This window comes from Cucumis melo, chromosome 7 (genome assembly GCF_025177605.1).
Source record: "Cucumis melo cultivar AY chromosome 7, USDA_Cmelo_AY_1.0, whole genome shotgun sequence".
NCBI lineage: Eukaryota > Viridiplantae > Streptophyta > Magnoliopsida > Cucurbitales > Cucurbitaceae > Cucumis > Cucumis melo.
This window is the reverse complement of record NC_066863.1, coordinates 18,551,316-18,562,488: the sequence shown is the minus strand read 5'-3', so window position 1 is coordinate 18,562,488 and position 11,173 is coordinate 18,551,316.

The window sequence follows — 11,173 nt, the reverse complement described above, 5'->3', positions numbered from 1 at the left end:
CCTTTTATTTTTTCTGCTGCACAATTTCTTTCCATTGTATTTCTTCTTTTCTTCGTCATTTTTTCTGCTGTGATTTCTTTCCATCATTTTTCTTCTTTTCTGATTCTTTTTTTACGTCATTTAATCTTTCAATCGTATTTCTTTTTTTTTTTCTCTTTCTTTTTTCACTTTAATTTTTTTCATCGTATTTCTTCTTTTCCTCTTTTTTTTACGTCGTTTAAATTTAGGTAACCAAATCTAAACGACCGTATACAAAAAGTAGCAAAATTTAAAAAATCGTATATAAAGAATTTTGAAAAAAAAATCATTTAAATTGAAGTAGCCAAATGTAAACAATCGTGTAAACAAAGTAAACGATTGTGTAAAAAAAATAAAAGATCGTATATAACGAGTCTTGGAAAAAATCATTTAAATTGGAGTAGCCAAATGTAAACGATAGTGTAAAAAAAAGTAAACGATCGTGTAAAAAAAAGTAAACGATCGTGTAAAAAAAAGTAAACGATCGTGTAAAAAAAAGTAAACGATCGTGTAAAAAAAATAAAAGATCGTGTATAAAGAATTTTGAAAAAAATCATTTAGATTGGAGTAGCCAAATGTAAACGATTGTGTAGAAAAAATAAAAGATCGGTGTATAAAGAAACTTGAAAAAAAATTATTTAGATCGAAATAGTCAAATGTAAACAGTCGTGTAAAAAAAATAATTATGGTTTAGAAAAATATAAACGATCGTGTACCAAAAGAATTAAAAAAAATCGAATACCAAATTTTGAAAAAAAATCATTTAGATTTGGATCGTCAAATCTAAACGATTGTATAACCAAATTAAACGATCATGCAACAAAATTAAAGATATAATTGAAAAGATAAATTATAGTTATATCTAAACGATCGCATACCAAATAATAACTAAATCTATACGATCGCAAATATATTAAGCGTGCGTTGTTGACGGCGTGGTTAATGCTTTGGACTTTTTCTTTTTTCGAAATTGTTCTATTTATTGTAAATACTTTACTGTTTTGTTATATTTTTTTAAAAGATGCGTATTTTAATTGTGTATTTGCTTTTATGAATTTGATATAAGTGTTAATAAATTCCTAAAAGTTAAATTGGGTCTAATTTCAATTTAGTTTAGGTAGTTGTATAATTTGTCTAAACAAAACTTAAATTTTTTTAAGGAATAAATAGATACAAAATGTAAAGTTGAAGAAAAGTTTGTAATTATATTTAATTTTTACTATTATCTATTAAAAATAGGCTTTCCTTTCTTAAGTTAAATAATGATTAGTCCATTAGTTTGGTGAAAGCAATTATTTAGTAGCTTAACATTGTTTAATTGAAATGAGTAATAATAACTAAATGTATAATTATATATATTTTTTTTTTGTGGTTCTTTTATGTTGGGTTATATGCGTAAATATTTTAAAGTTAATTGCTATAAATAATTACATCACTTCAAAGGATTAGAAGTTAAAAGTAAAAGAACGAACTCATATTACACAACCAATAAGAACATAAATTGTAATAATTTTCCGTAAGAATAATTCCGATATTCAATTAATTCACGTGGAGATCCATGTTGTACAAATTAGAACTAACTATAACATTTATCAACTTCAATTACTTTTCCACTCAAATTATAGTAATAATAATAAATAAATCATTAATTCACACTCAACTTTCTTTTTCTTTTCTTTTTTAGAAAAAAAACTCAGTTGAGAAAAATATTTAAAGAATATAAAGACAATAGAGAAAAAGAAAGAAAAAAAACTTAGCCTACAAAAAGACATCAATTAGTTAAAATATTTTTAGAAAATTAAATCCATGGTATTTGAAGAATTAATTTTCAAGCAATGTTATAGGATCAGGCAACATTAGATTAGTCGAGATGGCCCGAACACTCATGGATATAAAAAAAAATAGAAAATAATTACAAATGACACTGTTGAATAAGAAATTTTGGAACCAATTAATTTGCTAAAGTATTTGGGACTAAAGATTGTTAGATTTATTCTTAAATATAATATTATCATTAATGTGGCCCAATTGCATTATCTATTATTTATCTCTATTGGGCTTATTATTTTCTTAGACCAATTAGGTTAAAAGATAATCCCTAATTTAACACCACGACGAGTGATGTCTATAAATAGAACCTTAGGAATTGGTCTCTCACTGCTTCATTAACTAGTTTATTCTTCCCATCAAGAAACTTAAATTAAGTCGAAAAGGAAGGCAAGTGAGAGAAACACAATTCCTCAAGAAGATTATTCATGGATCAAGATATGTTGTTCTTTAACTAATTTTAATTTGTAAAGTTATCTAGTTCAAAGATCTTGACATTTATCGTTATATACAATGTTAGGGTTTATTGTATAATCATGAAACTAAAGTTTACATGTAGTTGTTCTTTAACTAATTTTAATTCCTAAAGTTATTTAGTTCAAAGATCTTGACATTTATCGTTATATACAATGTTAGGGTTTATTGTATAACCATGAAACTAAAGTTTTCATGTGGTATCAGAGCCTTGATCATTGAAAACTTGTAATTTTACATGGATGATTAATGATTTATTTTAATGTTTCCGCTGCATGCTTTCTCTTAAATTTAAATTAAGATCCCTTAATTATCCATTATCATGAATTAATTTTTTTTTTATTATTGATTGTGATTTTGATTTTATTGGAAGACGGAAGAACGAAATAAAATATAGAAGGTTAAATCTTGCGCATCTTACCGCCAGTCATGATCTTCCGTTTTCTTTCAATTTTGATTAAGCAATTAAACTTTTTTTTTTTTTTAACAAGAATCAGTAAGTAATTAAAGTATTTTTAAAAATCTAATGTACATACCTAATTAAAGGAATCAAGAAGGCCGTTTTTTTTTTCATATCAATTTCAAGGTTTTATTTATAAAGTTTAATGAATTAAATTAATATTCTAATCCATAATTAAAGGAATTAAAATCTAATAAATATTGTGATCCGGTCAAAAATCTAATTCATCATAAATCTAATTAAATTTTAGATTTTAATGATTTTCGAAATATTACATATATTTAGTTTATGTTGAAATTGATCATCATGTGTTAATTATATTTTATGTGTTATGTTTAAAGTATCCATTTATCTCTAAAATTTAAATTATACAATTAAATTTTTGGAGGATAATGTATGAATGTATGAATTTTTGATGAAATTCTTGTATCTAACCGTAAATTATGAGGTAAATCACTTGGAATTATGTTGTTTGATATCTATATATTAGGAATAATTTGTTAGTCACCAAAGTGACCAAATTAGTAAGTTTTATAGATATTCTATTGATAGTGTTTTGCAAATTAAGAAAATAATTATTTGTGATTATTTTAATATGATATCTATATTATGAATAATTTGTTAGTCACCAAAGTGGCCAAATTAGTAAGTTCAATAGATATCAAATTAAGGTTAAACTCAATTGCTCCTATTTATGTGATGATGATGAATTATTTTATATTATGAAAAATAAAGATGTTATTATGAGTATATTGATTTTCATTATTATAAAACTTTTAAATTGCCCAAAGGTAATTAATAGTTTTATAATTTTGAAACTTATTATGGTTAATTGGAATTATTGTTTTATCGTGATGTCTATGTTATGAACAATTTGTTAGTCACCAAAGTGGCCAAATTGGTAGATCTTTAGACATCAAATTAAGATTGATTCAATTACTCATATCTATTTGATGCTAATGAATGAGAAATATTATAAAACATTAATGATTTGTCGTGAGTATATTAATTTTCATTATTATAGAACATTTAATTTGCCCAAAGGTAATTAGCAGTTTTATAATTTTGAATCTTATTGTAGTTAATTGAGGTGTTTGGTTAGATATTGTTAGTATATCCAAAGATAACTAATGTATCTAATTTGAGCATTTAAATTACCAATTATATGAAACTAAATCCAGCATCAGTTAAGTGTAAATGTTGTACATTGTTGTGCCTTCCAAAGAAGAACTTCAATGTATAAATTAATGGTTATTTAATATTATCTGAACATATGTCAATATCTTTAAGTTTATTTCTCAAAGCAATGATGTATAAGCATATTTATTTTGTAATTGCAGCATCTGCTCCTATTTCTCTTTATTCGCATGCTACATCTATAATAAAGTTTAATGGACTCAATTTCTCTGATTGGTGCAAACAAATCCGATTCCATCTTAGAGTTTTGGATCTTGATTTAGCACTTTTAAGTGAGAAACCTGCTGCAATTACTTCTGCTAGCAGTGATGAGGATAAATCTTCTACAAAGCTTGAGAAAGATCAAATAGATTGAGCTTAATGTTTATGTGAATGACTGTAGCAAACAATATTAAGTCCACAATTAAGAACATTGAAGATGTTAAGGAATTTATGAAATCTGTGGAAAAATGTTCTCAGTCAGAGTCGGCTGACAAGTCACTTGCTGGAACACTTATGAGTACTTTAACCAACATCAAGTTTGATGGTTCTCGTACCATACATGAGCATATCCTTGAAATGACAAATTTGGCAGCAAGGTTAAAGACCATGGGAATGGAAGTTAATGAGAATTTTTTGGTAACGTTTATTCTTAATTCCTTACCTTCAGAGTATGGTCCATTTCACATGAACTATAACACTCTGAAAGATAAATGGAATGTGCATGAATTACAAAGTATGCTCATTCAAGAGGAAGCGAGACTTAAGAAACCAATAATTCACTCTGTCAATCTCATGGGTCACAAAGGAGCTGGAAAGAAACCTGGAAAAAAGAATGGCAAGGGCAATCATGGACAATTAAAGGTAAAACAGTCATCTGGCCCAATCCACAAAAAGGGACAAATTAAGGTTAAGTGTCGTTTTTGCAACAAACCAGGACACTATCAGAAAAATTGTCTAAAACATAAGGCATGGTTTGAGAATAAAGGTAAGCATAATGCTTTAGTATGTTTCGAATCAAACTTAACTGAAGTTTCTTATAATACATGGTGGATTGATTCTGGTTGTACCATTCATGTTTCCAATATGATGCAGGGATTCCTTACGACCCGAACCACAAACCCAAATGAGAGATTTATTTTTATGGGAAACAGAGTCAAAGTTCCAGTTGAAGCTGTGGGAACCTATCGTTTAACTTTAGATACTGGACATCATTTAAACCTTTTTGATACCTTTTATGTTCCTTCTATTTCTCGTAATTTGATTTCCTTATCAAAGCTTGATACTTTAGATTATTACTTTAAATTTGGGAATGAGTGTTTTAGTTTATTAAAATAGAACATTTTTATTGGTTCTGGTATTCTTTGTGATGGTTTATATAAATTAAAGCTTGATAATGTTTTTGCTGAGCGTTTGTTAAGCATCATAATGTTGGTACTAAACGTGGTCAAACTAATGAATCGTCAGCTTACTTGTGGCCTAAACGTTTAGGTCACATATCCAAAGAAAGAATTAAAAGATTGATAAAGAATGAAATTCTTCCAGATTTGGATTTTACTGACCTTGGAATTTGTGTGGATTGTATTAAAGGAAAACAAACAAAACACACAGTTAATAAAGAAGCCACAAGAAGCTCACAACTTCTTGAAATTATACATACTGATATTTGTGGGCCTTTTGATGTTCCATCTTTTGGTGGAGAAAAGTATTTTATCACCTTTATTGTTGATTTCTCACGTTATGGTTATATCTATTTATTGCATGAGAAATCTCAAGCAATAGATACCTTAAAAGTATTTATAAATGAAGTTGAAAGGCAATTAGATAGAAAGGTGAAAATCTTAAGATCTGATAGAGGTGGTGAGTATTATGGAAAATATGACGAGAATGGACAATGCCCCGGTCCATTCGCTAAATTCCTAGAAAGCCATGGCATATGTGCTCAATACACAATTCCAAGAACACCACAACAAAATGGTGTTGCAGAAAGGCGAAATCGTACATTAATGAATATGGTTAGAAGCATGTTAATTAATTCATCTTTACATTTGTCCTTGTGGATGTATGCATTAAGAACCGCTCAATATTTATTAAACAGGGTTCCTAGTAAGTCAGTTCCAAAGACACTTTTTGAACTGTGGACAGAAAGAAAATCTAGTTTAAGACACCTACATGTTTGGGGTTGTCAAGCGGAAGTAAGAATTTATAATCCACATGAAAAGAAACTGGATTCAAGAACAACCAGTGGTTTCTTCATTGGTTATCCAGAAAAATCAAAAGGGTATACATTTTATTGTCTTAACCACAGTACGAGAATAGTTGAAACTGGAAATGTAAGGTTCATTGAGAATGACATAATTAGTGGGAGTTTGGAACCGCGAAAAGTGGAAATTCAAGAAGTTAGGGTGGAAATTCAAGAAGTTAGGGTGGAAATTCCTTCATCTATAACTTCTTCTCAAGTTGTTATTCCTATAGTTGTTGACTCTGTTAACAATCCACAAGAACAACAAATTAATGGTCAAACACCACATATGATATTGTAACAAATGAACTTGTAACTGAGGGACCACAAGAAATAGAATTAAAAAGATCTGTAAGATCAAGAAGATCCGCTATTTCTGATGACTATTTGGTTTATTTGCATGAGTCAGAATTTGACTTAAGCATTGATAATGATCCAGTTTCGTTTTCACAGGTCGTTAAAGGAGATAAGTCTACCAAATGGTTAGATGCCATGAAAGAAGAGTTAAAATCTATGAATGATAATGAAGTCTGGGATCTTGTAGAATTGCCTAAAGAAAGTAAAAGAGTTGGGTGTAAATGGGTCTTTAAGACCAAACGTGACTCAAATGGCAATATTGAACGATACAAGGCTAGACTTGTTGCAAAGGTTATACTCAGAAAGATGTCATTGACTACAAAGAGACATTTTCTCCTGTCTCGAAAAAGGACTCATTAAGAATTATTATGACTTTGGTAGCTAATTATGATTTAGAGCTTCATCAAATGGATGTGAAAACTGCCTTTCTAAATGGAAATTTAGATGAATAAGTGTTCATGGATCAACCAGAAGGTTTTATGGTTGAAGGAAAGAAACATATGGTGTGTAAATTAAAGAGGTCAATATATGGACTCAAACAAGCTTTCAGACAGTTGTATCTTAAGTTTAATGATACCATCACATCTTTTGGTTTTAAAGAAAACATCATTGATCGATGTATATACCTAAAGATCAGTTGGAGTAAGTTTATAATTCTTGTTCTATATGTTGATGACATCTTGCTTGCTACAAATGACTTTGGTTTATTATGTCAAACCAAAAAATTTCTTTCTAAAAACTTTGAAATGAAAGATATGGGTGAGACATCCTATGTGGTTGGAATTGAAATATTTCCTAACCGAACTTATGGATTGTTAGGATTGTCTCAAAAGGCCTATATTAATAAAGTTTTAGAGAAATTTAAGATGGACAAATGCTCTCAAGTGTAGTTCCAATTTAGAAGGGAGATAAATTTAGTCTCATGCAATGTCCAAAAAAATGAATTGGAACAAAATCAGATGGAAACTATTCATTATGCATCTATTGTTGGAAGCTTATTGTATGCATAAACTTGCACTAGACCAGACATCAGTTTTGCTGTGGGTATGTTAGGCAGGTATCAAAGTAATCCAGGAATGGATCATTGGAAAGCTGCAAAGAAAGTTTTAAGGTATCTGCAAGAAACAAAGGATTATATGCTTACTTACAAGAGATCTGATCATCTTGAGGTGATTGGATATTCAGATTCAGATTTGTCGGATGTGTGGATACAAGAAAATCCACTTTTGGCTATTTGTTCCTGTTAGCTGAAGGAGCAATTTCATGGAAAAGTGCAAAGCAGTCTATTATTGCTGCATCCATTATGGAAGCTGAATTTGTAGCATGCTTGAGGCTACAGTTCATGGTTTATGGCTGCGGAACTTTATCTCAGGACTTGGAATTGTCAACAGTATTGCCAAGCCGCTGAGAATTTATTGTGATAATTCTGCAGCAGTTTTCTTTTAAAAAAACGACAAGTATTCTAAAGGTGCTAAACATATGGAATTAAAATACTTTGCCGTTAAAGAAGAAGTTCAGAAACAGAGGGTGTCAATTAAACACATTAGCACTAAACTTATGATTGCGGATCCACTGACCAAATGATTGCCACCAAAGACGTTTAATGATCACATTGTACGTATGGGCATCAGTAGATATCATCATTGAGATCAAGATTATGTTATTTGATACTTTGAGCTCATTTATTTATTGTTTCTGATTTTATCTTATGGTTCTGTTCTTATGATTAGTATATACATAAAAGAATTATGTAAACCAAACAGGACATCGTCTTTGGTAAAGACACTTATTGTTGGACCATTATTGATTATCTTTATTATAATCATGTTAATAGAAGAACTATTTCAGTGATACATGGAAGGGAGTATGTTAATGCAATGATGTATGACCGCCATGATCCTTTATTAGTTTCTTTGACTTGACACGATATGTTATAAAGTTTAATTTTGCGGATTATGTCTATGAATGTATATGGTAAATAATGTCAATGGGCCAAATGAGAGAATGTTAGATTTATTCTTAAATATAATATTATCATTAATGTGGCCCAATTGCATTATCTATTATTTATCCCTTTTGGGCTTATTATTTTATTAGGCCCATTAGGTTAAAAAATAATGACCTAATTTAACACATGATGGATGATGTCTATAAATAGAACTTTAGGGATTGGTCCTCTGGCTTCATTAACTAGTTTATTCTTCCCATTAAGAAACTTAAATTAAGTTTAAAAGAAAGGCAAGTGAGAGAAACACAATTCCTCAAGAAGATTATTCATGGATCAAGGTATATTGTTCTTTAACTAATTTTAATTTGTAAAGTTATCTAGTTCAAAGATCTTGACATTTATTGTTATATACAATGTTAGAGTTTATTGTATAACATGAAACTAAAGTTTACATGTAGTTGTTCTTTAACTAATTTTAATTTGTAAAGTTATCTAGTTCAAAGATCTTGGCATTTATCGTTATATACAATGTTAGAGTTTATTGTATAATCATGAAACTAAAGTTTACAAAGATATGGTCAATGGACCGAACCAGACCCAAGTTCATAAAAGGGAATTCTATAAATAGAGAAGTTCGAGAGAATTCTCCCAAGAGCTAGAAGATTCCCCAACTTTTGGAGTTGATCACCGTCAAATCAAACGTAAGCATCTAGCCGAGAGAGAATCATGATTAAATTCTAGAGATAGAATCTGCAATGTCAAAACCATTATGTTCTTTAATTTCTTATTGGTGATATATACTTAACTTAATTTTATGTCATTGTAGGTTCGAAGGCATAAGAAACTTTCTAAATGATGCTTAGATTATGTTTTTAGTTTTCTGTTTTTAATTTTCATTATTCATGTACTTTCAGAACTATGAACGCATCTTTTTGATATGTTTGAATTAATTTTAATATAAATTTCTTATGGTATTTTATTAAATTTACGTCAATTGTTTTTAGTATTTGAATGAATTTAAATCAAATTTGCTTCCAAAAGCAAAAAAAATTAAATAATAAAAAATTTAAAAATATTAGAAAAAGGTTTTCTCGACCCAATAAATGCATTGAGAATGAGTGCCTCTGTCGATGTGGCATCGTCATAAGGTATGTCGACGTCACATCGGTGGTTTATGTATGCCGACGTACATGACGACACATTATTGCCAATGTGTTGGCCAGACGTCTGTAGTACCCTATTTGCGACGCTGTGACTAATTGTCGACATTACCCCACTGTCAACGTGTTGACCATGTCTGCAAATCATGCGACAACATTACCCCTTTGCCGATACTGTCTCGTTTCTGCGTCGATGTTGCCTTTCGCGATGCGTCACTCACAACACACTTGTCGACGTCCGCTTTTGTGTCAGCGTAGCTTTTCTCGAAGCATTTTTTATTTCTGACCACGATGTCGTCTGTGTCGGCAGAACCCTACTTCTAATAGCAACAATAAGTTTTCTTTTGTGACAAATAAGGTACTCCATATGTTTAATAATTAATAATGATATTTCTTATTAATTCATAATAATTTTAATAATTTATATTTAATTAAAATTAATAATAGAATTTAAAAGTTTTTCAAAAGTTAAAAGTTTTCGCTACTTATTAAATGTCTCCTACACAATATATAAACGCTAATTTTTGCATTTTCTTTTCTACGGCAAATTTGTTTTATCTCCTAATTTGTTTTTCTTCATCTATTAGTTTCTAAGTTCTTAGATTTATATGATTACATTCCATGTTTTATAACAGTACATTGTGGATATTGTAAAGTCCTATAGTTTATAAGTGAATGTTAATATATCTTGAATGATATTTTAAGCATAGAAAGTAAACCTTGATATTTTTAAAAAATAATAATGAATGTTTGTTAAGTATTAAACACAAATAATAATAATAATAATATAATATGGGGTCTTTTCAAAAATATAACAAAGCGGCAAAGTATTTTACACTGTATAGAACAATTCCGAAAACGGAAAAAACCCAGAGATCCACCGTGTAAAATACAAAAAATACCCCGTCAACCACGCCGTCGACAACGCGTGCGTAATATATTTGCGATTGTTTAGATTTGGTTATTGTTTGGTACGCGATCGTTTAGATATGACTACAATTTATCTTTTCAATTCTATCGTTTAATTTTGTTACACGATCGTTTAATTTGGTTACATTTAAATTTGGTTACACGATCGTCCAAATCTAAACGATTTTTTTCCCAAAATCTGGCACACAATTTTTTTAATTCTTTTGGTACATGATCGTTTAGAGAAATCTAAACGATAATTTATTTTTTTACACGATCGTTTACATTTGACTACTTCAATCTAAATGATTTTTTTTCAAAATTCTTTATACACGATATTTTATTTTTTCTACACGAACGTTTACTTTTTTTTTTTCACGATCGTTTACATTTAACTACTCCAATCTAAATGATTTTTTTCAAGATTTTTCATATACAATCTTTTATTTTTTTACACAACCGTTTACTTTTTTTACATAATCGTTTACATTTGTCTACTCCAATCTAAATGATTTTTTTTTCAAGATTCTTTATACACAATCTTTTAGATTTTGCTATTTTTTGAATACGATGGAAAAATTAAATGATGTAAAAGAAATTAG